This window comes from Rhyacophila brunnea, unplaced genomic scaffold (genome assembly GCF_057557595.1).
Source record: "Rhyacophila brunnea isolate RB1 unplaced genomic scaffold, BYU_Rbru_1.0 scaffold_19, whole genome shotgun sequence".
Classification (NCBI taxonomy): domain Eukaryota; kingdom Metazoa; phylum Arthropoda; class Insecta; order Trichoptera; family Rhyacophilidae; genus Rhyacophila; species Rhyacophila brunnea.
The window spans coordinates 17,052,297-17,076,415 of NW_028232848.1; the positions used below are offsets into that span (position 1 = coordinate 17,052,297).

The window sequence follows — 24,119 nt, forward strand, 5'->3', positions numbered from 1 at the left end:
TCAAAGACTCTTCAGCGATATGCGAATAGATCTAAATAAAATTCCCCTAAAAGGGAATTGATGAGAGAAAATTAAAATCACAGGTTACATGATTGATATAATTATGTATTTTTATAATAATACAATGGTTTTAAATAAGGCGTGTTGAAGGCGGGTAGAGATTTAGTTGGTAGGTATGCGTGCGCGCGTGTTTATCTTTCTGACGGTTGAAATATTTCGACGCGTTTTTTAGGGAAATTATAATCATAACATGGCAACACTTCAACTAAAATTGGCGATTTCCGTTGAAAATAAATGCTTTATTAGAACGCGCTTTTAAAAAAGTGGGTTTATTATATTTTACATCATAAACTAAGAAACGTTTAATTTATTGCTTAAATAAAATCACTGATTTTAAAGACGGACCGTTTTATTAGGTAAATTATATGAATACAATGGTTATCATATTCAAATTCAAACGAAATATTTGCATAATTATTCGAATGACATAAAATACGTCATTACATAGACAATTTGTATTCTCGCGCTCTTTTACATTCATCATGGCGTCATTGCGAAGCTAGAAATTAAAATGAATTCATCCTTTTTTACCACTATATTCTGTTTTGTCAAATCTTTTTAAAAGCCACAAAATCATAATAAATGTTATGAATGACAATTAATCGCTCATTACACTAAACAATTTTTTATGGACTTACGCATTTCACATATTGTGAATATTGAAATTTTCACATACTTAGAATATAATAATTTGTTTTAAAAATCATAAACACAACCGAAGCTTTTCATCAACTTTTCTATACAACTCAATACGCTGTACCAGAGACCCCCTGGGCATAGTGTCGCCCTTAAGCAGATTTAGAATGACGATCCTTTTCATTTTTATTTTCAAATTCGTTAGGTACTTACCTATTTACCTATTATTTTTATTTTTTCAACCACCTTAAAAACAAACAAATAAACCAATCTCATTGTGAATTCGATCAATTCCACGAAACCTACTCTCAAGCAGTGGTGGTTAGGGATGTGAAGGTCTGTGGCGCTGACAGGCTTGGAGGCACCCTCGTGATTTTTTTCCTTGTTTGATAACCCGCCATTACAATACAGTAATAGTTATGTTGTCAGGATTTTCAAAGGTTCGATTAATTTTTAAATTACATGGAAAACCGCCGCTGCTTTCAAAAGTTGTAATGTTTGTATCCGTTCCTTCATTTGCCGCCCTTATGCAACGCATGACCCGCCTACCATCACGGGATGGCACTGATTTATAGCGTGTACTTACCCATCTACCTACAGAATAGTTCAAAAATCTCTTATTTTTTGCTGGTGTTGTTTTAAAATGTACATAATAGGGGTACCTAAGTACCGAAATGTAATCCATTACTTCATAGGGCAGAATATTAAAAGTGATATTTTAAAATGGTTACATATTAATCTAAATAAATAATATAGATTCCTTTTTTCTAAAATGTTGTCAGTTTGGGAATAAAATAATATGCAACTGTAACATTACGTACGTTGGTATTTATCATGTCCATAGATAAGAAGAGAAAATATTCTGTAAGCGTGATATTTATCTAAATGTCTCTTTGATAAAATGGATTATAATTACTTATAATTAGTAAAGAATTGATACATAACATAATATTTATCCCATTATTTTTATATAACATTGACCTCGTTAAACCAGGAATTAACTGGGTCATGCCATGATGCAGCAAATATCTTAGATGACGTTTACATTTCTAACCTTTACCAATGTGCTCATGGGTACTTAATACAATTTGCATGGCAATTATATTGAGATAGGTGTTGCCTAAATGTCCGTGTAATGGATTTTAAATATTCGTCCAAAATTAAAATCGGGCCTTGGTATTTTAAATTGATAGTTCTCAAATGTGCATTATTAAAAGATGATTTCATATATATATATATACCTACAATCTCTTAAATGTGTTAATAATTAAATGCATCATCAATGAGGCATAGTAACATTACAAATATAAGATTAGTGTTTCACAAAATGCGCTTTGCATAACCGGATAATCGTTTGTAATATAAACCGGTTAATCGAAAAAGTTTGAAAATATAATATATTTCAATAACGTACGTAAGTACGTAGATAGGGGTCGTCAATAAATGAGTCACACAGTTTTGTGTACCTATTTTAAACATCCCCCTCACAGCCCCATCGTCGTACAATATTTCCTCCATCCCCTATCTAAATAAACGTATTTTTTTCTTAATTTTCGTAACTTTTCCCACATTTGTTAAAAACAGGGCTCGAAATGGACCGGAACGCACCGGAGCGCCGTTCCGGTTCATGAAATATCCAAAATGTTCGCTACGTCTCGTGGAAAAAATAATTTAACCATCTGAGCTTGATAAAAAATGTAACACACTTGTTTTCATAAAATATAATTACGTAAAATTAGATAAGTAACTATTTATGGCAAATTATTGAGCGCAACGGTTCGTAAAATTTTCCATTTCGAGCACTGGCTAAAAACAATTTCATTGAAAATTATCGTTTAACATAATATTAAAATGTTCGCACGGAATATTTTCTTCTCGTGTCTCGTCCAGACCAAGAATAATAAGTGTAAGTACGTGAATAATGTATGAATCAAAACCAGGGAAATAATGGGAACTGAAATACTTAACGGGTGTGGAGAAGCAGACAACCGATCTCGAGTGCGGAAGAATACGGGATAAACTTAAACACGTATCAAGAATACGTCATACGTCGAACACTGAAAACTGCTCTCGGTTTATACAATGACGCTAATTTAATATTGTTGTATTGAAGTTTACAACACACACACTGTGCACGTCTGTAATGCGTGGTTCATTTTTGTAGGACACTCACACATTCAAAACCCTGCTTCAAAATTTAGTGTATTGGTGTTATTATCCTATCTGAATTCTATTTATTAATCTGTTCGGTGATCAGAGCATTTTAAATGTTCGTAGGTACTAGGTAAACTAGTTTTTATAGAGTGTTCATTACATTGGCTGAAATAGGGCTCAATTGAAGATGATAGTTACACATAAATGAGGTTTCCTACACTTCAGCGTGTACCAACTCTAGCAGAAAGAATTACGTAACTTGGTTGTGATAATTGTGAAAAAATAGGTACGAAATGCAAAAAAAAAAAAAACAATAAAAAATATTAGTTAGGTGACTGTAAAGCAGGACCTCCGCCACGAATAAACCGGTTAGGTTCCGACACACTTTGTAATATTTTCAAAAGACACCTTTTTTACGTGAACTATAATATACGTAGAAGAAAAATAGCTTTCAAGGCCTTCCACTGAATGAATGAATTTGCATAACATGCAACAAATCTGGCAGACCTAATAATATCTCACGCACCTACAATCCTAGTGGCCGTTTTAAATGTGTAGAGGCCCGAGGTACTTGCAGGTTTGTTACCCCCAGAGAACACAGAAATAATGAGAACTGAAATATCCAACGGGTGTTGAGAAACAGGCAACCTATCTCGAGTGTGGAAGAATATGGTATAAACTTAAACACGTGTTAAGAATATGCTTGTATTTCGTTCTGCCAACTGCTCTCGTATTATGCACTGACGCGCATTTCAATATTGGTGTATTTGAAGTTGCAATACACACTATTGCCCGTCTATAATGTGTGGTTCATTTTCGTAGGACAGTAACACATTCAAAACCCTGCGTCAAAATGCAGTGTATGGGGTTATATTATTATAGCTTATCGGAATTATATTTATTAATTTGTTCTTAATCTGCGGAGCCCCCCTTCAAAAATATTTCCCATACGATAAACCGTCAATGGTTGAAAATACGGCAAAAGTAATATATGTACGCCTAAACCTAACCGCATACGATGCCAACTAGGGATTCCAATCCCGGGATCCCGAGCTATTTTCGATACCTATGAATCCCGGGATTGGTAAACATAATCCCGAAGATTTCGGGATTGATTTTTTTATCAATTTTATGGAAAATAAACTAAAAACGAAAATATAACAGAAAAAATACTTTTAATAACAAATAACTAAATTATGAAAAAAAGAATGACGTTTGATTTATACCCATATGTAAGTTGCCGATTCATTTTATTTTTTTCACATAAATTAATAAAAATGAGAAAGATTGGAAAAAAAAACAATACTTCGCACTTTTAACAAAGTAATTCCACTATGATCTCATATGTTTTACGGCAGTTTCATATTTGGCTGACTAATTAGATTTATGAAGCGGAAAGGCCATTCACCACGATTTGCTTTACTATTTTAAATCTCGCTAACCCATTCATAAAGTCTTTACTATCAGAAACAGCAATCTCATATTAAATTCAAATTATTATTTATATTACAATATGATTTACTCCATTAAACTTATGTATTTTCAAGATTGAACGTACACAATATTAACAATAAAAATGTCTTAAATGGTATAAATTATACTAGATTTATTTTTGACCGATTTTATCAATGTTATTTGTAAATATAAAAAAAATATATTAACTATGGAGAAAATGCCAATCCCGGGACCAGTCCCGGGATTGTCAAATTGTAATCCTGACATCCCGGGATCAGAATTTTGGCTCGGGATTGGATTCCCTAATGCCAACATACTTGATGTGCCTATAACATTAATAAGCGGAGTTTATATATTTCTCTCTCCTTTATGTAAATGCGAAGAAATCCAAACCGCTGAGCATCATGTAAGCCTTCCCTGGGGATAGTCTGCCATCTACCACTGGCCATAACGCGCTGGTATGGATTGAGACAATGACGGTGGCTCTTTAGTGCTGTTGTCTTGACAATGATGAGCTGAGATTGTCAAAAATATACATATTTATAATGTGTTTGTACTTTCTGACTGAGTGATCACTCCAGTTGCTTCGTGGAATACTGCCAACATGTGACCCCCCTAACATCATGAACTAATAAAGAGTTACGGAGTCCACAAAGTTTAAGAGTGTCTGTTTCACACTATACGAGTATGATAAAGATAAATAATCCAATGTTTACCTGTCTGCATTGAATGATTGTACCTATGCAGTAAAACGCATACATATGCATGCATTTTCTCAAGCCCATGCAAGTCTGGAAATCTCAGACAGTCTGGAATTTGTTAAGCTCTCTCGATTACTACAGACAGGCGGCTATTTATACAAGAGAATACATAGGTACAATATACTGTAAAAAGCCCATCGGCAAAGTCGGACACTGCAAATATAATAATATATAATAGGTATACGAGAAAAATCTACATCGTCGATTGCATTTGTTTTATACGTGTAAGTAAATGAACGTTTCCATTTCGACATCCAGAGATATCCGAATCTGTATGAGAATTTTCTTTCTTTTCGTGCCTCGCCATTTTATCCTTGTCAAACGCTGCTCGAGATTGAGTGCTTAGCTTAAACCAGTCTCTGAAGTTCTTGAGCCAGGCAGTTTTTCTTCTACCAGGGTCTCGCCTAGCGGAGATCTTACCTTCAACGTTAAGACATAGAAAATGATATATCACGGGATCCCGCATGATGTGGCCAAAGTATGCTCACTTTCTTGTTTGTATTTCTTTGGTTTTTTTCATTCCGTTTCTGAGGCTTTTCCAACTGTATCGTCAATAACTTTTAATTTGTCTTTATTGTTGTTTATTGGTAGTTGGTGTATGGGAATATTAGGTTAGATTAAGTACTTAAACAGTAATAAAGTTGAAGTAAAATTAATTGATGATATTCGAATAATCATTTTCAATGTGAAAACTATCCAAATATATTATGTTATAATATATTGAAATGGGAAAGAATGTTTACCGAATATATTTTACTATATAACGTTAAGTAGCAATTAAATATAATGGACGTGTTGGTAACAGAATAATTTTTGATAAGTACACAATTTACGTGTAAATATGGTTCTATTCTCAATTTTAAATCAAATACGTTCACACTAATAATCTTTTATAGTGCTGTAAAATAATTATTTGTATGATGAAAAAAGGCTGGGTATCATATAATGACATATACAAAGTATACAATAGGTGTAACTCTCAATTTTAATATAACTCAAAGTCTTCATTCTGTGCCATTACATGTGCGATTAAAATATGTTTTATTGTCCCATGCGAATGTTCAATAATTATAGTCTTTTCAGTAGGTATGCATTTATTCAGCGTCGGTTAAAAATATCCCCTATCGTTTTTGGAATATCTCCACCCAGCCCTATTCTTTGAGAATTACTCTGTTAGCTGGGTTACCTTTTAATGCGTTTCTACCTTTAACCAAAGGTAGTAAATGAAATACAAATCTCCTACCTATATTGTGTTCTTTGGTCGTAAACTTCATCGCGGTCTCAATTTACTAACAGGTTTTTCAAATTATAACAGAGCCACAAATTAGTGCACCCATTATTAACTTTATGAACAATAATGTTACCGAGATGACATCCAACCTCTTTCACCGTATGTATACGCTCAAGGCCCAATATAGTCAGGCCGTAACACGAAACTATAAACTTGAATGCCAGTGCTAGTTATTGGTCATACTTCGAATGCAATATATTGAATAACAAAGTATGCAATCGAAAATCTTCATTAGTTGCGAACAGCTTAGAAAATTGTATTCGAAAAAATCAATAACTAGAACTATCATCGTAGGTAATTCGCAATTCAGTGTCACTTAACTTGATATTGATATTCACCATACTTCAAAGTATTCAAAATTATGGTTACAAACTCAATGAGCCTGAAAGCAAACCATTGTTAAACTGAATACATATAGCGAGGTCCTGGTTTCAATTGGTCTACGTACAGAACGATTCATAACCTAATTGACTTTTAAGTCCTGCCTTATCATTCGTAGTCCAGTGCGTAAGGCAATGATCTCTCATTCAGGAGCTCCCGGTTCGATACGGTGAGGTTACAGTAAATATTTATGTGATTTTCGCAAAGTCCAGGTATTTGTGATTGTTGCATTTCTATTACTAATTACACTACTGCCACTGGGCCTCACCTGGGGAGTGCTTAGGTCTCTCCGGGATAAAAAAAATACATTTTTCGACAGGTAACTACTTAAACAGAATATTACCTCTTCCTCTTATAACAATATTTTGCGATACACTTCCCAATCGCTCGCGGAACACTGGTTGAGAAGCTATGCACATAGCAGTGGCGAAGGGTAGACGTAGGCTCTTAAGATTCGACATAAATGGTGTACACTAAACTTTGTCAGTCATACTACTTATTTGTTTTCATTGAACTATGAATACAATTTGCAGATGGTGCTGGTTAGTTTTTAAATTTCAATTAAACCCTACCCAAACCTTAATAGTTAAGGTATGCTATTTGCGATTAGACAAAAATAGTGCACACCTTTTTAGTCATACTTATTGGTTTTCGTTGAATAAAGAATACGTAATATTACAGATGATGGTTAGTTTTTTTAAATTCGTCTTCTATCTATACAATATTTTAAATTATGTAGTGGCATAATTTTAGATAAGTATTATTATATTTTTAATATTTTTTTACTACAATCTACTATGGCTTGGATCAGGCAGGGTTTAATAGAATTTTAAAAACTAACAAACACTATCTATACATTGTAGTCTTAGGACAATTAAAACAAATATGTTTTACTGAAAAAGTTTAGTGTGCACTATTTATGTCAGATCGTAACAGCCTACCTCCACCCTTCGCCAACGGCACATAAACTATACCAATGCAGTCTACAAGAATTATAAACTAACCTAAACTAATTTTACGATCAAGGATACAATAATTATATTTGATAAAATATTATCTTAACGGTAAAACAGACAACCTTTTTGGCCGTTACACAACACTGTTATTTGCGGAATGTGGTCCTAAGAGTCTTTTTTTTATCCTAAATTATTATTGCATCGAATTCGATCGAGGTGCCTTTTCGGTTACACAGCAATGCCAACGACATTCCAGTTTTTGGGGCCAATAACCACTAAAGAAAATAATAAATAACTTCCTTGTATTCATTCCTGCATAGTTGCTATGGATCCTTATTAATTAATATGAAGTACCTACTCCAGAGAACTCAGAAATTCTGTTCTGTGACCTACTCCCTACAGCAGCGGACGGCTTCTTCGACGCAGCTTACTCAATCGACTCGTAGTACGATTTAAAAGAGGGCCTCGAAACAGTTCAAACCAGTCATACAATAACAATAAAATTAGGTAAGTACGCCAAAATGTTAAACGATTCGTATTTCTCGCAAATCGAGTACAAAATATTACCAAGCATATCTAACTAAATCACTGCAACTAACATTAAAAGGGCCTAAAACAAAACTACAATAACCAATGGCGCGTTTAGGATGGTGGAGGCTTGACGCACTGGCCGATTTTGAGACCCTCACAATAAAAAAAATAAAACAAAAACGATAAATTCCAACTGTTTTTTATTTGTATAAAATTTTGTCTTATTTGCATTGGTTTTTCGTAAATAAGGTATTTTTTTACAAATTAAAAATATTAAAATACCAACATGAACATTGCCAAACTACATTTAAATAGTTGGCGGCACTTAATCTTTTTATAAAAATATTCTCTTCCTTCCTTCACATTTCACTTCGAAAAATAAATAAACATAACTTTTCTATATTTACAATGTCTAATAATTGTTACAAAAAATCTACTAGGTACCTGTCTAGTTGATATATTTTTATTTGACTAAAAGAAGGTAGACATAACATATATATCATAACATACGTATCATATTATCTTAGTTAAATGAAAACAAATAAACACGACTGACAAAGTTTAGTGTGCACTATTTATGTCGGATCCTAACAGCCTACCTCCACCTCTCGCCACTGTGATACGGCCAACTGCATACGTACAAATCTCCGGACACGCGGAAAAAGATATCCACCGGAAAATTGTGTCGACTTGTCCCTACCACAATAAAATTTATAGACATAAACCAATTTGAATCTCATCTGTTTACTTTCAACTTTAACTATTGTCAGACAGGTGGGATGACCGTTAAATGCATGTTGATTTTTTTTATCAAATTTGTACTTACATACATAATAGTATACATTTCTTTGGATTTCACAGTTCGCTGGTTGTTATAATGTAGAATAATTTATTTAAGTATAAGATCTACGGGCGAAACCGTTAGGACGTGTGTCCTCTGTTGCGGAACGGTTAAAAAATAACAATAATAAGTAACTCATCATAAATAATTCATTATGCGCAAGATATATTATTTAACTTTCTAGTTTTGACAATTAAATATTTAAGCTATTCAAGGAGATGAAACAGTTTAGATATTGATAAGAATAAACAATAATGACAAGAAATTGAAGATATTTTCATTGAAAGCAAATTTAAATAGGTAAATGAAAGTTTGAAATGTGGAAAAATCAAGAGTACATTTCGATTAAAAAAATAATTACAAGATAAAAAGAACTTTTTATATACAACGTTTTTAAATTTTCTATTGGTAATTTGTAGGCTTATCTTTGACTTAAAATAAAAAATATTTTTCTTTTTAATGTTTTCAGATACATATTTATTAATCAATACAGTTGAAATTGTAAATTATCAAAAAAATGTCTCAGCTTCATATTTTTCCGCTAGGTGCCTCTTTAAAAAAGACTGTTTAAAAAAGGCTCAGTAAAGGCTTCACCTTAAACACTCTCTTCTTGGTCGTGCACTCATGGCTGAGGATCGTGACCACATTTAAATTTCGCCATCGTTAAACACAGAGGGTGATAAAAGATTGGATTTTGATGATGTATGGAAGGGCGATCAAAATATCCTGAAAATAATTTACGGTAAACAACGAAATTATGAAAAAATCTGGAGTTAAAATAATGAATTTTGAGTTCGTATGCGGTCAATTTCTCGCGAGCTGATGATACTACCTAAAATATTACGGTCAATATGCCCAGGTGAACACCACACCGTCCCTTATTACGGTATAATAAAATGATGCTCGTTAAAATCAGTGACTGACGAATGATAAATACAGAAAATTTAAATAATAATCTGAATATCACAGTGAGTGAATTATTTATTCGGAATCATAAGCGTGAATGTCGACGAACTTCGATAATGAAATTCATGCCACAGGTATTATGGATTATACAATTTCTATATTGGAGCCCAATTTACAGCAGATTTTTATCACGTGCCAGTCGTAAGCGTTCTCAAGTATTCAAAAAAAAAAACAAAAAAGTATATATTTTACAAAAAATATATTGTTACCGCTTTTATTTCTTATAAATAAAGCCCCCAAACCTTGTACCATACGTCATTATTTATTATTATGTACTTGCTACTCGAGTGAACAACGGTTACATGTAAATTGTAAGTATTACATTTCACTGTAGCACAGTTCGCCGTGAGGTATCTTATCGGAAAGAGATGACCATATACTATACGATCATCGATTTCCGTAGTTTTATTACGTATTTTAGGTACAAGTCGGTTTACAGGAAGTCAGGCGGGAACCGCGCCAATTTTCATAGCCGATTTTGGCAAAATTAATGAATTCAAGAATGAAAACCTAACCTAACAAATAATCCAGTATATCGGCTATTTTCAAAATTTGTTTGCCGCTGTCTTCCTGTAAACCGAAAGGAACCATGTTTTATTTAGACATGAATTTAATTCAGTACTACACGACCACATATTTCCGATACAACATTTCACGGTGAAGTGTGATACGGCGAAATGCATACGTACAAATTCAGAGACACGGTGAACTACATCAGCATAACAAACGCTTATGTCAGCATACTTTTACCGAAGTACCCCAGCTGCTTTCGTGGTATTATGGTGATAGTATATAGTGTTTTTTTTTTTTTTTTTGTGATTTTACCGAGGCTTTGACTGCGACTCGCTGTCATATCGCCTCTTCTCTTCTAGAAGGGGATCCTTCGATCAGGTCCTCACTCCTATTCTGTTAAATGGCTTTATAATTATTTTGTCTAGCTCTTTCTTTTTCTTTCTTTCTTTCTTCTTTAGGCGCCAGTGTTTTATGCACCAGAATCGCTCTCCTCCGTATCCATCCCTTCTGTATTTTCGATACATCGTGTAATCATTGAATTTCAGATAGTCTAATTCAGACCTCAGCCAAGTCTCTGAGATTAATGCTATTGAAATTTTTTGTCTTATTAAGTAGAGTTCTATATCATCCTTTTTTTGCTTCATACTTCTGGCATTCCATTGTAAAATCCTAATTTGTTTTTTATTATCCATTTTGCTCCAGAACCTCCCCTATAATTTCCTTTAAGTGTCCTTCTTTGAATTGTTTGCATACCCAGTCCACTGCTTTAATTATTAGTTGTTTAATGATCTGCTGCCAGTCTCCCCCTTTCAGCAAGACTTTCATAATTTCTCCCATCGCGTTAACCTCTGTCTTCCCCTTTGAATTTTTCTTATTTTTTGTAGGCTTTACGCTACTACCTGTAGATATTATTGTTGAGCCTGAAGCTTCTACCACCGCTTCTTCTTTCTTTTTGTTTTCCTTAGTTTTTTGAATTGTTTCGCTTTCATCTCTAGTATAAAGTGTTATTTTATTAGATCTCAAATCAATCTCCAAATACCCTGGACCCACGCCAGGAACAACAAGCGAACCGAGGAATGGATGGAAGAAACGGTAGCTTGATTCGCTACCGTAAAGAATGTGTACGTCCTGAGTGGCAGCGTTTTGCGCAAGTCAAACGTATAACCGTGTGTGAAAATTTTCGTAGACAATGTCTATTTTTGGTTATACATTTATACGGTTATACGTTTGAGATGCACAAAACGCTCAACGCTGCGCCGAACGCTGGCACTGAGGCCTCACACTAAGCGTCTAATAGGCGGTATTTGGTTTTAACCGAGTACATTCGTGATTCCCATACACTCCGCATCGAGTTGAGCGTTGCTGCAGCCATTCGCTGTTTGCAAAATGGCATTCATTTGAAGCTGTCGAATCCCTTATGAGCTAATTAAATTCGCCAAACTGCCCTACATGATCGATCGATACAGCCGAAGAGGTTAAATGCTGTAGCACCTAGGTGCCTGTGAAACAGTAGTTATACTACCAAATGATTATTAATGATATATGTAGGTACCTACCAGTGGCGTGCAGTCCATAGATGCTGTAGATGCATAGCATGTCCAGAAATAATCGATAAATCGCTATGCAATAATATTGTGTAATTAACACTATGATTTATTTAACTTACTTAATTATAATTCCTCTAAGAGTTCGATCGTAGTAAAAAAAAATAATTAGATATACCATAATACGTATTTTCTTACAGAATCCCTACAAAGGAAAGTCACCACATGCCTCTGGTATACACCTACATAGCTGATAACTTAAATTGCCTTTAAACAGTAAATTGTGTTACTGCATAGTTTTATTATTGTTTATAAACATTGGTTTCGTCTTGGATATATTTATAGCAAAATAGCCATTTCTCTCTGGTGATATTGCAATGAGCAATTTACATGCCATCCGCGTATCTCAAATTTGGGAACTTATGACCTCGAACCGCGACTTCGTTTTTCCCCAATTTTATTCTCGAGTTTTCTTTTCATAATTTTGTTCGCCGTATGTATATACTATTGAAGAAATCTGGGAAAATAATACACCCTTATATCTAAAACATGAAATGTATATTTACCATACATGCGCAATGAATCAATATGGAAATAGTACATATAGAAAGAGTATCTCTCAAAATGCACTCAGGTAATTAATCAATTTTACATTTTAACTTACAAAAAATCAACATCATTCTGTCAGTCATAAAAACACGTTAAGTGTCAACGTATATAATTAATTCAAAAGTAATTGTTGTATTAAAAACATACCAACATACATTTAGTAGTCAGGTGTTAACACATTAAAAAGAAAAACAGATTCATTCTCGTATTACACAGTACGTAATGTATTTTTAATGGAGAGGGATTTAGCCTACAAATTATAGGGCGTCGTCGGATGAGATGAGATGAATTTACTGCCACGAACGTGCAATACCTTATATCACGATTGTCAATTACATATTTTATAATAAATAATATTATTCTTCTTCTTCCACGGCGCTACATCCCGGGATGGGATTTGGCCTCCTCCACAACCGCTCTCCACTCACTCCGGTCTCTCGCCACACTTCTCCAGTTACCGGGTCTTCGTATATGAAGCCAGTCCACTTCTACGGCGTCAGCCCATCTCCTTCTTGGACGGCCTCTGGGTCTCTTCCGTTGGGGTAGCCACTTCGTCATGATCCTTGGCGCTCTAACTTCAGGCATTCTCTCCACATGTCCCGCCCATCGTAGTCTTTGGGACTTACAGTACCTTATGATTGTTTGCTGTTCAATCAGCTCTTCCAATTCGTGGTTCATTTTTATTATGTAGTTCCCATTTTCCAACGTGGGTCCAAAGATTTTGCGGAGTATTTTGCGCTCGAAGACAGCTAATTTGGTTTCCTCGTTTTGAGTTAAGCACCAAGTCTCACAGCCGTAAGTGACCACTGGCCTTATAATTGTTTTATATATTAGAAATTTACTTCTCCGGCCTAGAATTTTCGATTTAAATAATATTAGTTATACAAAATTCTATGTTGAATAATAGAAAATTTTCCAGCTCCATATTTTTAATTGATGTGCCTACATAATATGAATAAAACAAAAAAATACTAGCTGAAGTACACCGCTTCGCACGAAGTCACTTTCTTGATAGATCTTGTTTAACAAAACAATAATATTATGACATTTTTCTATAACAAAATATCTATTTAAACATGCAATATGTAAAAGTGAAAATAAATCTTGACAGTAGTAAAATTCAAACAAAAGAACGCCAAATAAAATCGAATCCAAAATATGCACACTTTTTAAATATAAAATTCTTAACAAATAAATATAATATTTCGCATTACCTACCTACCTATATATTACTTTATATTTAATAAATATTATGTATAGGCATATAATAACATGTGCAAAATACAAATATTAAACCATACATGCACATAATAAATTTAATTTGTAAAATGAAATATACATCAATTAATTTAAAATAGCAATGTCGATTAATTCCACAAGATGAAAAAATAGCAGAATTTTAGCCGGGTGTATCTGAGCGTTAATTATTACAACGTTTTTATTAGGTCATATTCTTATTTGTCCGATGGTTGTTTGTCCAGTACAAATCTTGCAATCGATTTTTAACTAACTTCCCGACTAGCTAGACATTTGGAACTTTTAGAATATATTATCAGAACACGATGCCAATGCATTCTTTTAATACTTTTAGCCACCTTTAAGTAGAATTGAATTCATTTTCAGTTAATTCTATTTTGCATGAAAAGTTATTTTGACACCATTATTGGTTGCTAGGGGTCTGGGTTCCTAGCAACTAAATTATTAGTATATACTATGGAAATCAATATGACATTTCAGTATTATTTCTATCAAGTACAATTTTTTTTGATCGTTTAAGCAAGTCAAGTCAAGTTTATATGATTCAACAGAAAATTTAAAAACGTTGTAAGTATATAAAAAGTTCTTGAAATTGAAAATATGGAACTCCTAAATATAATATGATCCGAGGTATTGCATCTACAGAGCTGTTATAAAGTGCACCGATGTTGCATCATGGTTTTATTTATTCTTTTGAGATGTTTATTTAGAATTTAGCCGAGCACTCAGTATGAGATACGTGAATGGTTCATATAAATAAAGATTAACATTCCTAAACGCCTTTCGAATTGCATACGGCAGATAAGTGATATGCGATGGAATTTATTAAATCTTTTTTTAGATAATAAGCAATGCCCTGAAATGGACGGTTCGGATGTTCAAGGCAATTGGGAATATGTTTACTATAAAATTTTAAAATTTCCATAGTTATCTTTTTTGGAGAGTATGTCAGGTCATCGACAGTAGATGTTGTCAAGATAACTAGTTAATAATAATATAGAGTTAGTGCTCCAGTGGTAAAAGGATTGGTCGCAGCGTTGCCAACTCAGTGTTTATCGTGTCAGATCAAGCATTTTTATAGATTGCAAAATTCGCATCTGGCATGTGGGGTTAAATCTAGCGTTTTTTGACCCATATCTTATAAATAAAATAAAATATACCACGTACCGAGAAAACATCTTATCTGAATTCATTTTATTACAGGTTGTAAAACACGAAATTTTGTTTTAGTAAAAACAATGTAAATAACTATGACATTCTTATTAAAATGCTAGTTTCTAGAATATCTACCTTCTCCGTGGTACAATAAATATGTATGATAGTTAAACTACGCTTCTGCTACCCTACACTTTCTCCTGCATTATTAGTTGGAGTAAATCATTCTTTTCATTACGGAAAATATGGCCGAAGTATGCAGCTTTTCTTCGCTTGATAATAAATAGTTATAATTTCTCTTTTCCTATTGGCTCGACTTAAACTCTTAAACCTTCATATTGGTAATGTAATTAGCCCAGTATATCTTCATATGTTTACAGGCGGAATAATAAACAGTGGCGGCTCGTGGATAAGATATCTGGGGGTGCTGCGCTTGATTAAAAAAAATGTTTATTTGGATTATATTTTACTATTAACATCAAAATTAAATATAAATAATTAATTATATTAATAAATAATTAAAATAAAGAACTTTGCATAAATTGCTTGCATAAATGAATTTCAACAATGTTAATAAATCATTAAAGCTATTTTTCTTTCCTCCGCACGCGCGCGAGCTCACATACGAACGCAGATACGGCGATACACTGTCGGGCCTGCAGTACCGATCAAGCTCCCAGCTACGTGCCCCGCTCTCCGCACCCCCCTGCGCCAATTCGAGCATATTCGTTTGAAAACGGTAATGCGGTACCGTGGTGTATGATAATTATTGTATATATCGGTGCGCGAGCGAGCTTAATTCACCTTTAAAAATATTGATATTTTCATATAATATACATAAATTTATGTATATTATAGTATTCCATTTCTCTCAATTTGCTTAGGGGTGCTGCAGTTCCGCAGTGCATATGGACGAGCCGCCACTGATAATAAATCATTTCACGTTATTCGTGGCTTGCCTGTAAGTAAATACTATGCTTAGAGTGGTTTGGGTCGAAATCCCGAATGCTGAAATCACGAACACCGAAATCTCAAAAAAATTAATTTGATCTAATATCTTTAATAGGTAAGATGCATTTAATTAGAATGTCAAATCGGATAGGCAACTTACTATGCTTATTAGAGGTTGGGTCGAAGCCTCGATGCTGTAATCCCGAAAAACAATATTTAATATAAGTATATTTAATAGGTCAAATTAATGCATTTAATTACAAGAGTCCATGCGGATCTCTCGCATGAACGCGACAGTAGAAGATTACAAAGTCAAATTAGGTAAGACAACTTTGTAATAGGTAGGTACTCTCAAAAGAGACTTTACATACTTATAGACTTTATATGGATTCAGGATAATCTTGTATATAATACCCCGTTTACACGTGCATGAATTTACTGCTGACAGTACGTATTATCGCGGCCATAACAAAAAAATGCACGTGTGAATACGTATTATTGTGCAAAATTGATGCATGCATGGATTAAAAATGTTCTGAAGCTTCTGAATTTTCACGCACGACAATTGGACTGTGTGATATCTGCTCCTGCGCAATAGAACAATAGTGGCGAACCTGCCGATAAAAAAAACGAACTACACCTCAGACTCATTTTGAGGATAACCGATTTTCACGACCTGTCAAATAGTACAATACAGTGACAACATTGCTTCTCGCTTAAAGCCGTTTCACACGGGACACCTGTATCCAGCCACCGGTGTGTCGAGCGGTTGCATTTACACATAAATGAATGGGCGCGTTCACTTTTATGTAAATGCGGCATCTCGACACACCGGTGGCTGAACACAGGTGTCCCGTGTGAAACGGGCCTTACTCTTGAAGAATGAGATTGGCGAGATAGTCAGCACATTTACGTGTAAACAGTTATTATCGCGATAGTTTAAAATACACACTATTGGTACAAGTAAATCCATGCACGTGTACAGGCGCTATTTTTTTTTTAATTATTTTGGATACTCAGGTAGGAAGGTACCTAGTATACCTAATGTAAATTGTAAATATTGTTTACACAGAAATAATTATAATATTATTAAGGCATATGTATAATAATATAGATAAATCTTACTGGGTGATCTTATTTAACTCAATAATCAACATCATCAATAATGAAGCAAAATATAGGAGTGGTAGTTAGTTAATTAACTAGATAATCATTTAACCAACTACCCACTCATTTTGAAAAATTGAATTCATTTTACGTATTTAAAAAGGATATCTACTAAATAAATTAATATTTTTCGTGATATGGCCTTCAGGATTTCGTTCATTCGGAATTCGCTATGTCGGACTTCGAGTTATCACCAGCATTCCAAACGGCAAATAATTTTCAACTATAGGCGCGACGAAATTTTGGACTCGCTGGCAGTCTGAGAGCGAACTTCGATGTCTCAATACCTACCTACATCAATTTGTTTCGTGATGGCGACGGGGGTATTAATTCTTAAATCGTGTAAAGATGATTAAAAACGTTACCCAATTACTTTAAAAAGAAAACATGTCAATGAATATATTATTATTGTTACTAATACAACAATAAACATAACATTAAATGGACGCATGTTGGATTTATATGACAAATTATATTTCGGTCGGCATGCGTCATTTGCACCCGCGACCCGCAATCCGCGCATCGCCTAGCCAAAATCTTTTTAGATTTAGACCATGCCTAACTGAGGTATAGCCTTAAGTAAAGACAATCTACAAAGTATTGAGTATTCACACCACTGATATATAATTATAGTGTACTGTATATAGAACATTGGGATCGATAAACTTTTGCAATATAAATCCCGGCAATGCAAAAACAACCCCTTTCGCTGTCTAAAGGAAAGAAACCCTTGAAGTTTGTAAGAATACAGGGAAACCATCGCTATGCATCGATGAGCTGTTAATGTGAGTATATATCTGAGCTAGTGATTATTCTTCAATTGCTAAGGCAATTACTTTACGCTTAACATTAAACAATTCTATAGTAAAGTTGTGAAAACTCTATAGGAAACGATTATTGAATATTTAACGTTCACCTTGATTTGTAAAGAAGTGTACGCTACTATGACAACGAAAAAACTACGTTATGATATCTATCTATCTCCAGTCTCCACTGAACTCATACATTACATTATTAATAGTATAGAATATAGCCTATTCGCGTTGCCACCATACTGGGCATAAAAAAATCACGCGTTTCCCATAGATAAAAAGCGTATTGCGACCTGCATGACAAAAAACAAACTGTGGGTATGTTTGAAAAGGTTTTATTACAATGTTTTTCTTAGCTCGTATTCTTAATTGTCCGCTACAAATCTTGCAATCGATTTTAACTAACTCCCCGACTAGCTAGACATTTGAAACTTTTAGAATATATCAATACACGATGCCAATGCATTTTTTTAAATACTTTTAGCCATCTTTAAGTAGAATTGAATTCATTTTCAGTTAATTCTGTTTTGTATGAAAAGTTATTTTGACACCATTATTGGTTGCTAGGGGTCTGGGGTCCTAGCAACTAAATTATTAATAATATATACATGCGTTACTATGGAAATCAATATGACATTTCAGTATTATTTCTATCAAGTACATTTTTTTTGATCGTTTAAGCTAGTCAAGTCAAGTTTATATGATTCAACAGAAAATTTAGTTAGTTTAACCTGTTTGCTGTCTAGTTTGGATATATTTATCTCACATACTTTTTATAACACTTGTGGTGACAGACGGGTCATGCGACGGTGAGGGTCGCGGGATTGACCTCGTGGCTGGGAAAATAAATGGGAATGTCACATTTTTAAGCGTATTAGTAAAATATTTTTTTACGAGAAGAGGATATTAGCCACCAGCTCAGCCTATTAGGTCTATGTCTGAGTCTAAACATGCATATAGCCAAACCCGGGATGCAGACCATGCAGGATACATTGCTACTCGGCCATCGTGGGCGCTACGCGAACGATTCCCAAATCTACTTACATTAATGTAGGGCAGGGGTCGGCATACCACGGCTCGCGAGCCACATGCGACTCTTTGGGTATTGGCGTGCGGCTCTTTGCCAAATTCCCAATTCATAATTTTTACAAAAACTTTTGCAAAAATTCACAATTTTTATTTTTTATCATTGATTTGTACACTTATTATATTATTTATAATGAAATTATCGCGAGACCAATTTTTCCTCTGTAATGGTTGATGCAAAAAGGTATGATTGTTGTTGTTTTAAATCCGCCCATTGAAAAAGTCGTCGAATTAAATTTTTCTTCGTTTGATATTGAGCAAAGAGTTATAGAGCTCCAAATTTCTAGGTCTTGCCACCAAAATTGAAGATTTAGAGAGAGAAAAATGCATTTTAATTTCACAACACAAATGGAGCGCTCTAAAACATCTACATAAGGTAGATACTACGATTTTTAATACATGGAATAGCTTTCCTAACTCATATTCGAGTATACATAGTATGTATGTGAACAATCATTTTCAAACATGAACAATATAAATAGCATCTAGAGAAGCCATATAACTGATGAGAATTTGGAGTCGCGCCTGAAACTAAAAACTACAAGTTACATACCAAACATACAGAAACTCTCCAAAGAAATGCAAGGAAGGTCATTGTTCACATTAGTTTTAAGGAATGCGTGTAATTCTTATTTTGTAAAAATTATATTTATAATTTCAACAATAAAAACATATATTTACGTTAGTTTTATTCGGGAAATCTTCTTCGCTTAATAAATAAACAATTATAAAATGTAATTAATTCATTTAAATAAATCATATTTATAAAAATATACGTATGGCTCTCGAATTTTTTTTAACCGTTGTGCCACTCATATTTGGCTCCTTTGGTCCAAAAGTTTGCCGACCCCTGGTGTAGGGAAATATTGTATATTCATCACATATAAACAGTTTAATGTTAGTGTGACTGAATTATTAAGATATTTCCATTTTTAATGACACCATCCAATCGGAATGATTAATTCGAAATTTTAATTATAATTTTATCCATGTATTTATAAATAAAAAAATTCTAGATTATTTTTAATAAATTCTTTTTGTACATACTACACAGGCACCTATTATAAATATATAATAAAAAAATATGTTATATTAATATCGTTTCTAACGGACATAAGTAAAAGTACCTATATATTATTATAATTTAAAGACAGGGAAAATTGTTTTTATGACCTACATTAATTAATGTGGTTATGTAAAGGTATCTTAAGGGTCGTAAGTATATATTATTATAACTGAATTTTTCAATTACTATTGAGTACAAGGTATATAGAAGCATATGCAGACCTTGTTTTAATTTAAATCTCCCTATTTATGGTATTGAAAAATACATTTAGTATCGGTAAGGCTTCACACTGATTGTAAACTTTTAAGTAATTGAATTACCCTCTTAGAGAATCTTTTTTTGAAGAAAATACTAATTAATTCACGGCGTATTAACCACGGTGACCAGGTGTTCAATTTCAAATAATGTTTTATGAATACTACGTGTAAATAGTAAGTATTAATAGTAATAACTTACTTCTGGGAAAACTAACAATTTAAATTATCTTTACCTTTATATTATAATTGTGGGCCCATGATGGCGTAGTTTGAAGACAGCCTGTCTCTAAAGATCGTGTCTGTCAAAAATTATATGTTTAATCCATAGTAAGGACCCGATGGGTTAAGGTTAAAATAATGTCCAAAAACAACCATTTTCTTGTATGTAGACACTTTACAATAATGGTCTGTTTATCATTATCATCAGCCGGGATCGATTCACTGCTGGATGAAAGCCTCCCCATGCTCTCTAGTTATTTGCTGCCACGTACATTCACCGAAGTTTATGAGCTCGTCGATCCAGCGGGTATTAGGGCGTTATTTGTCCAGCGGTTGTCTGCTCGCCGAGCGACATGTCCAGCCGATTGGTATATTTGTATTATGATATGATGAAATATATTATTACCGTTATACCTATGTTGAAATCAGTTCAAAGTTTTTGTTCATGAGTCTGGTGGAACAAAACATAAAATGGTGCAGTTGTTCAGTAATGTGTTCAGCAATGTGTTCAGTAATTAATTTTTCCAAGATTGTATTTCAGTTCCTTCGCAATATTTTACAACGTTTTTCTTAGCTCGTATTCTTATTTGTCCGGTACAAATCTTGCAATCGATTTTTAACTAACTTCCCGACTAGACACTAGACATTCGAAACTTTTGGAATATATCAGAACACGATGCCAATCCATTTTTTAATACTTTTAGCCATCTTTAAGTAGAATTGAATTCATTTTCAGTTAATTCTGTTTTGTATGAAAAGTTATTTCGACACCATTATTGGTTGCTAAACGGATTGTCCTAGCAACTAAATTATTAATATATACGTGCGTTACTATGGAAATGAAAATGAAATGTCAATATCACATTTCAGTATTGTATGATCGTTAGTCATGTTTATACGATTCAACAGAAAATTTAAAAACGTTGTATATTAAAAGTTCTTTTTATTTTGTAATTATTTTATGTTTATGTTTTCGAATAGTCGAATATTTTTTAATATCTGATTATGGAAAAAAAAACTTTAAAATAGGAAGACATTTTCTGTACCTATTGTATTTACTTACTTACAGTAATATTTAATAAACGTATGTTTTACTTATTACTATAAAATATTATAACCTACATAGAAGCCAACACGAATGACCCGATTCAACCGAGGCTCAGATCTTCCTCCACTAACATAAGGGAAGACAACCAGAGGATGTAATCGGCATCATGTAATTCATCACAAAAAGGATAGGAGATGCCAGAATGCCACACCGACAAGAGCTTGGAGACGAGATAAAATTGTCGAGTTTGTTTAAATATTGTATTGAGAAGTTCGATGGTCTGGAGTCAATCTGATCATGGCCATGACTCACTTTATATTATTTAAAAAAAATAATACTATTTGAATTTAAATTGTAATTGATTAAAGTTTTGTACCATTCTATTTGAGTCATTTTTTGCGACCCGGGTTTTACCTATCGGCATCTTCAGGCATTATGCCCACTCACCAGTGGCAAATGCACACTGACTGTCACTCTAACCCGAATCGCAAAAAATTACAAATGAAAAACCTAGTATAAAACGTATTAGAATTTATATTACCTACTCGTATTTAATTTCAGAGAGACTATTGTTGTAACATCCACGGTGGCTGCGCGGCTTAAGCGTTGGACTATCACGCCGTGGGTCTCTGGTTAGAATCCTGGGTCTGGCAAGTACACATATTGTTTTTCAATTTGTGTGTGAGTCAGGGTATGGACCTAATAGGTTGAGCAAGTGGCTGACATCTATTTCTCGTAAAAAACAAAATCTGTTAATACAAACCTCTACTCTGTGGAGGCCCATATGATCCTATTAGGATCGGACATGGTCGGAAAAATTGTTATACTTACCTATGTCTATATGCCTTTGATATAAAAGCACGTAGGTGTACCAATAATTAAATATACATTATTGCTACATTTAAGCCTGGTCGCATGTCTAACCTCATCTCCACTGCAACTACATATCGATGTGATTTTGGTGGTATTCACTAATCACATGTAATTTTATGTACATCCGGACACAGCTCGAGTGCGACATTTTAGTTTGAAAAAACAGCGGGTGTCGAGAACAAATGGGACACAGGTATTTTTAATATCAAACTGTCACATCAGCACAGGTGCTTTTTCATTCGTTTCGGCTCGCCACGTGACGTTACTGTCCCGGCATGATCTCGGATATGTACACGGAAGAAAGTTGCAACATTGGGTCTAGTTTTGATTAATGACTATATCCTAGTCGAGTCGATTTTCAATGTGCGAATGGGCTTATGCTAAATACGTACACGTTCGACCATCCTTGTGTGCGAGTGTGCAATTAGATAATTGATTAAATATTATTTAAAAATGGTTACATGGCTTCCTATATAAATGCCTAACTGCTAGATATGTCACACCATCTAGGAGGCTTAATTGGGAGCGATTTGGTTACACAGGGTGTATGTGACATGTCCTGATACGATAAACTCTTTTAGGCGCCACGTGTTATCGGTATACTCCACCTGCGGGTCTATTCTATCCACAAGCCTGCATTTGGTCCGCTACGGCAGCTAAATAGGGTAGGAAAGTATCGACTTATTAACACTTATTGTAACAATTACAATAAGTTAACCGTCTTAACTGTCTATCTCGGTCTAAAATTTATCACAGCCACGAGAGGTGCTGTTAAAACATAGTACTTATTGTTACAATTATAACTAAATTATTGTAATTGTTACAATAAGTGTTAATAATTCGATACTTTCCTACCTTATTTAGCTGCCGTAGCGGACCGAAAGCAGCCTTGTGTATAGAATAGCCACCCTGAACAGCGGGCAAAGGCTAAGAAGAAGAAATACGTAACTTTTATCTTATAGGCACATACACCTAGAGTTGGGTATTTCCCGAGAAAATCTCAACCTCGAGATTCGGGATTTCCCGAAATGATGAAATTTTGAATTCTCGAGATACCGGGAAATTGAAAAAAAAACTGTAAAAAGTCCTAAAATCAGTGTAAAAACCAAACATATCCAAAAAAGTTTTTTTTTATTTATGTAAGACAAACAAATAGAAGTAGGAAAACAAAAACAATTCAAAACATTACTTATTAAAATAGACTGTCAATCGCGTACGTTTTTGAGACACAAAATTCCCTGACATTGAAAAATTGCGCTGATTTTGAGTCGAAGTTGGCTTAATTGTGTTAAATGCCCCGACCAGTCTGTGAACGTTTTATGTTTTCTGTCTACTTGTTTCATATAGAAAAATCGTTTTTCCCGAAATCCCGATTCCCGAGAAAAGATTCTTGAGATCCGGGATTTCCCGAAATGTTAAAAATTTCAATTCTCGAGATTCGGGATTGAAAATCTCGAAAATTTCTCGAGAATTCCAGTCGGGAAATTTTCGAAACCCAACTCTACATACACCTTGTAGATGCCAAAGACT

The 24,119-nt window shown here is 33.9% G+C and overlaps 1 protein-coding gene across 1 annotated transcript in view; it reads right to left on the reverse strand.

Annotated features, from left to right (window-relative positions):
- Positions 1–24,119, reverse strand: part of LOC147072792 (uncharacterized) — a 99,594-nt gene that overhangs the window by 11,098 nt on the left and 64,377 nt on the right. The window lies entirely within an intron of this gene.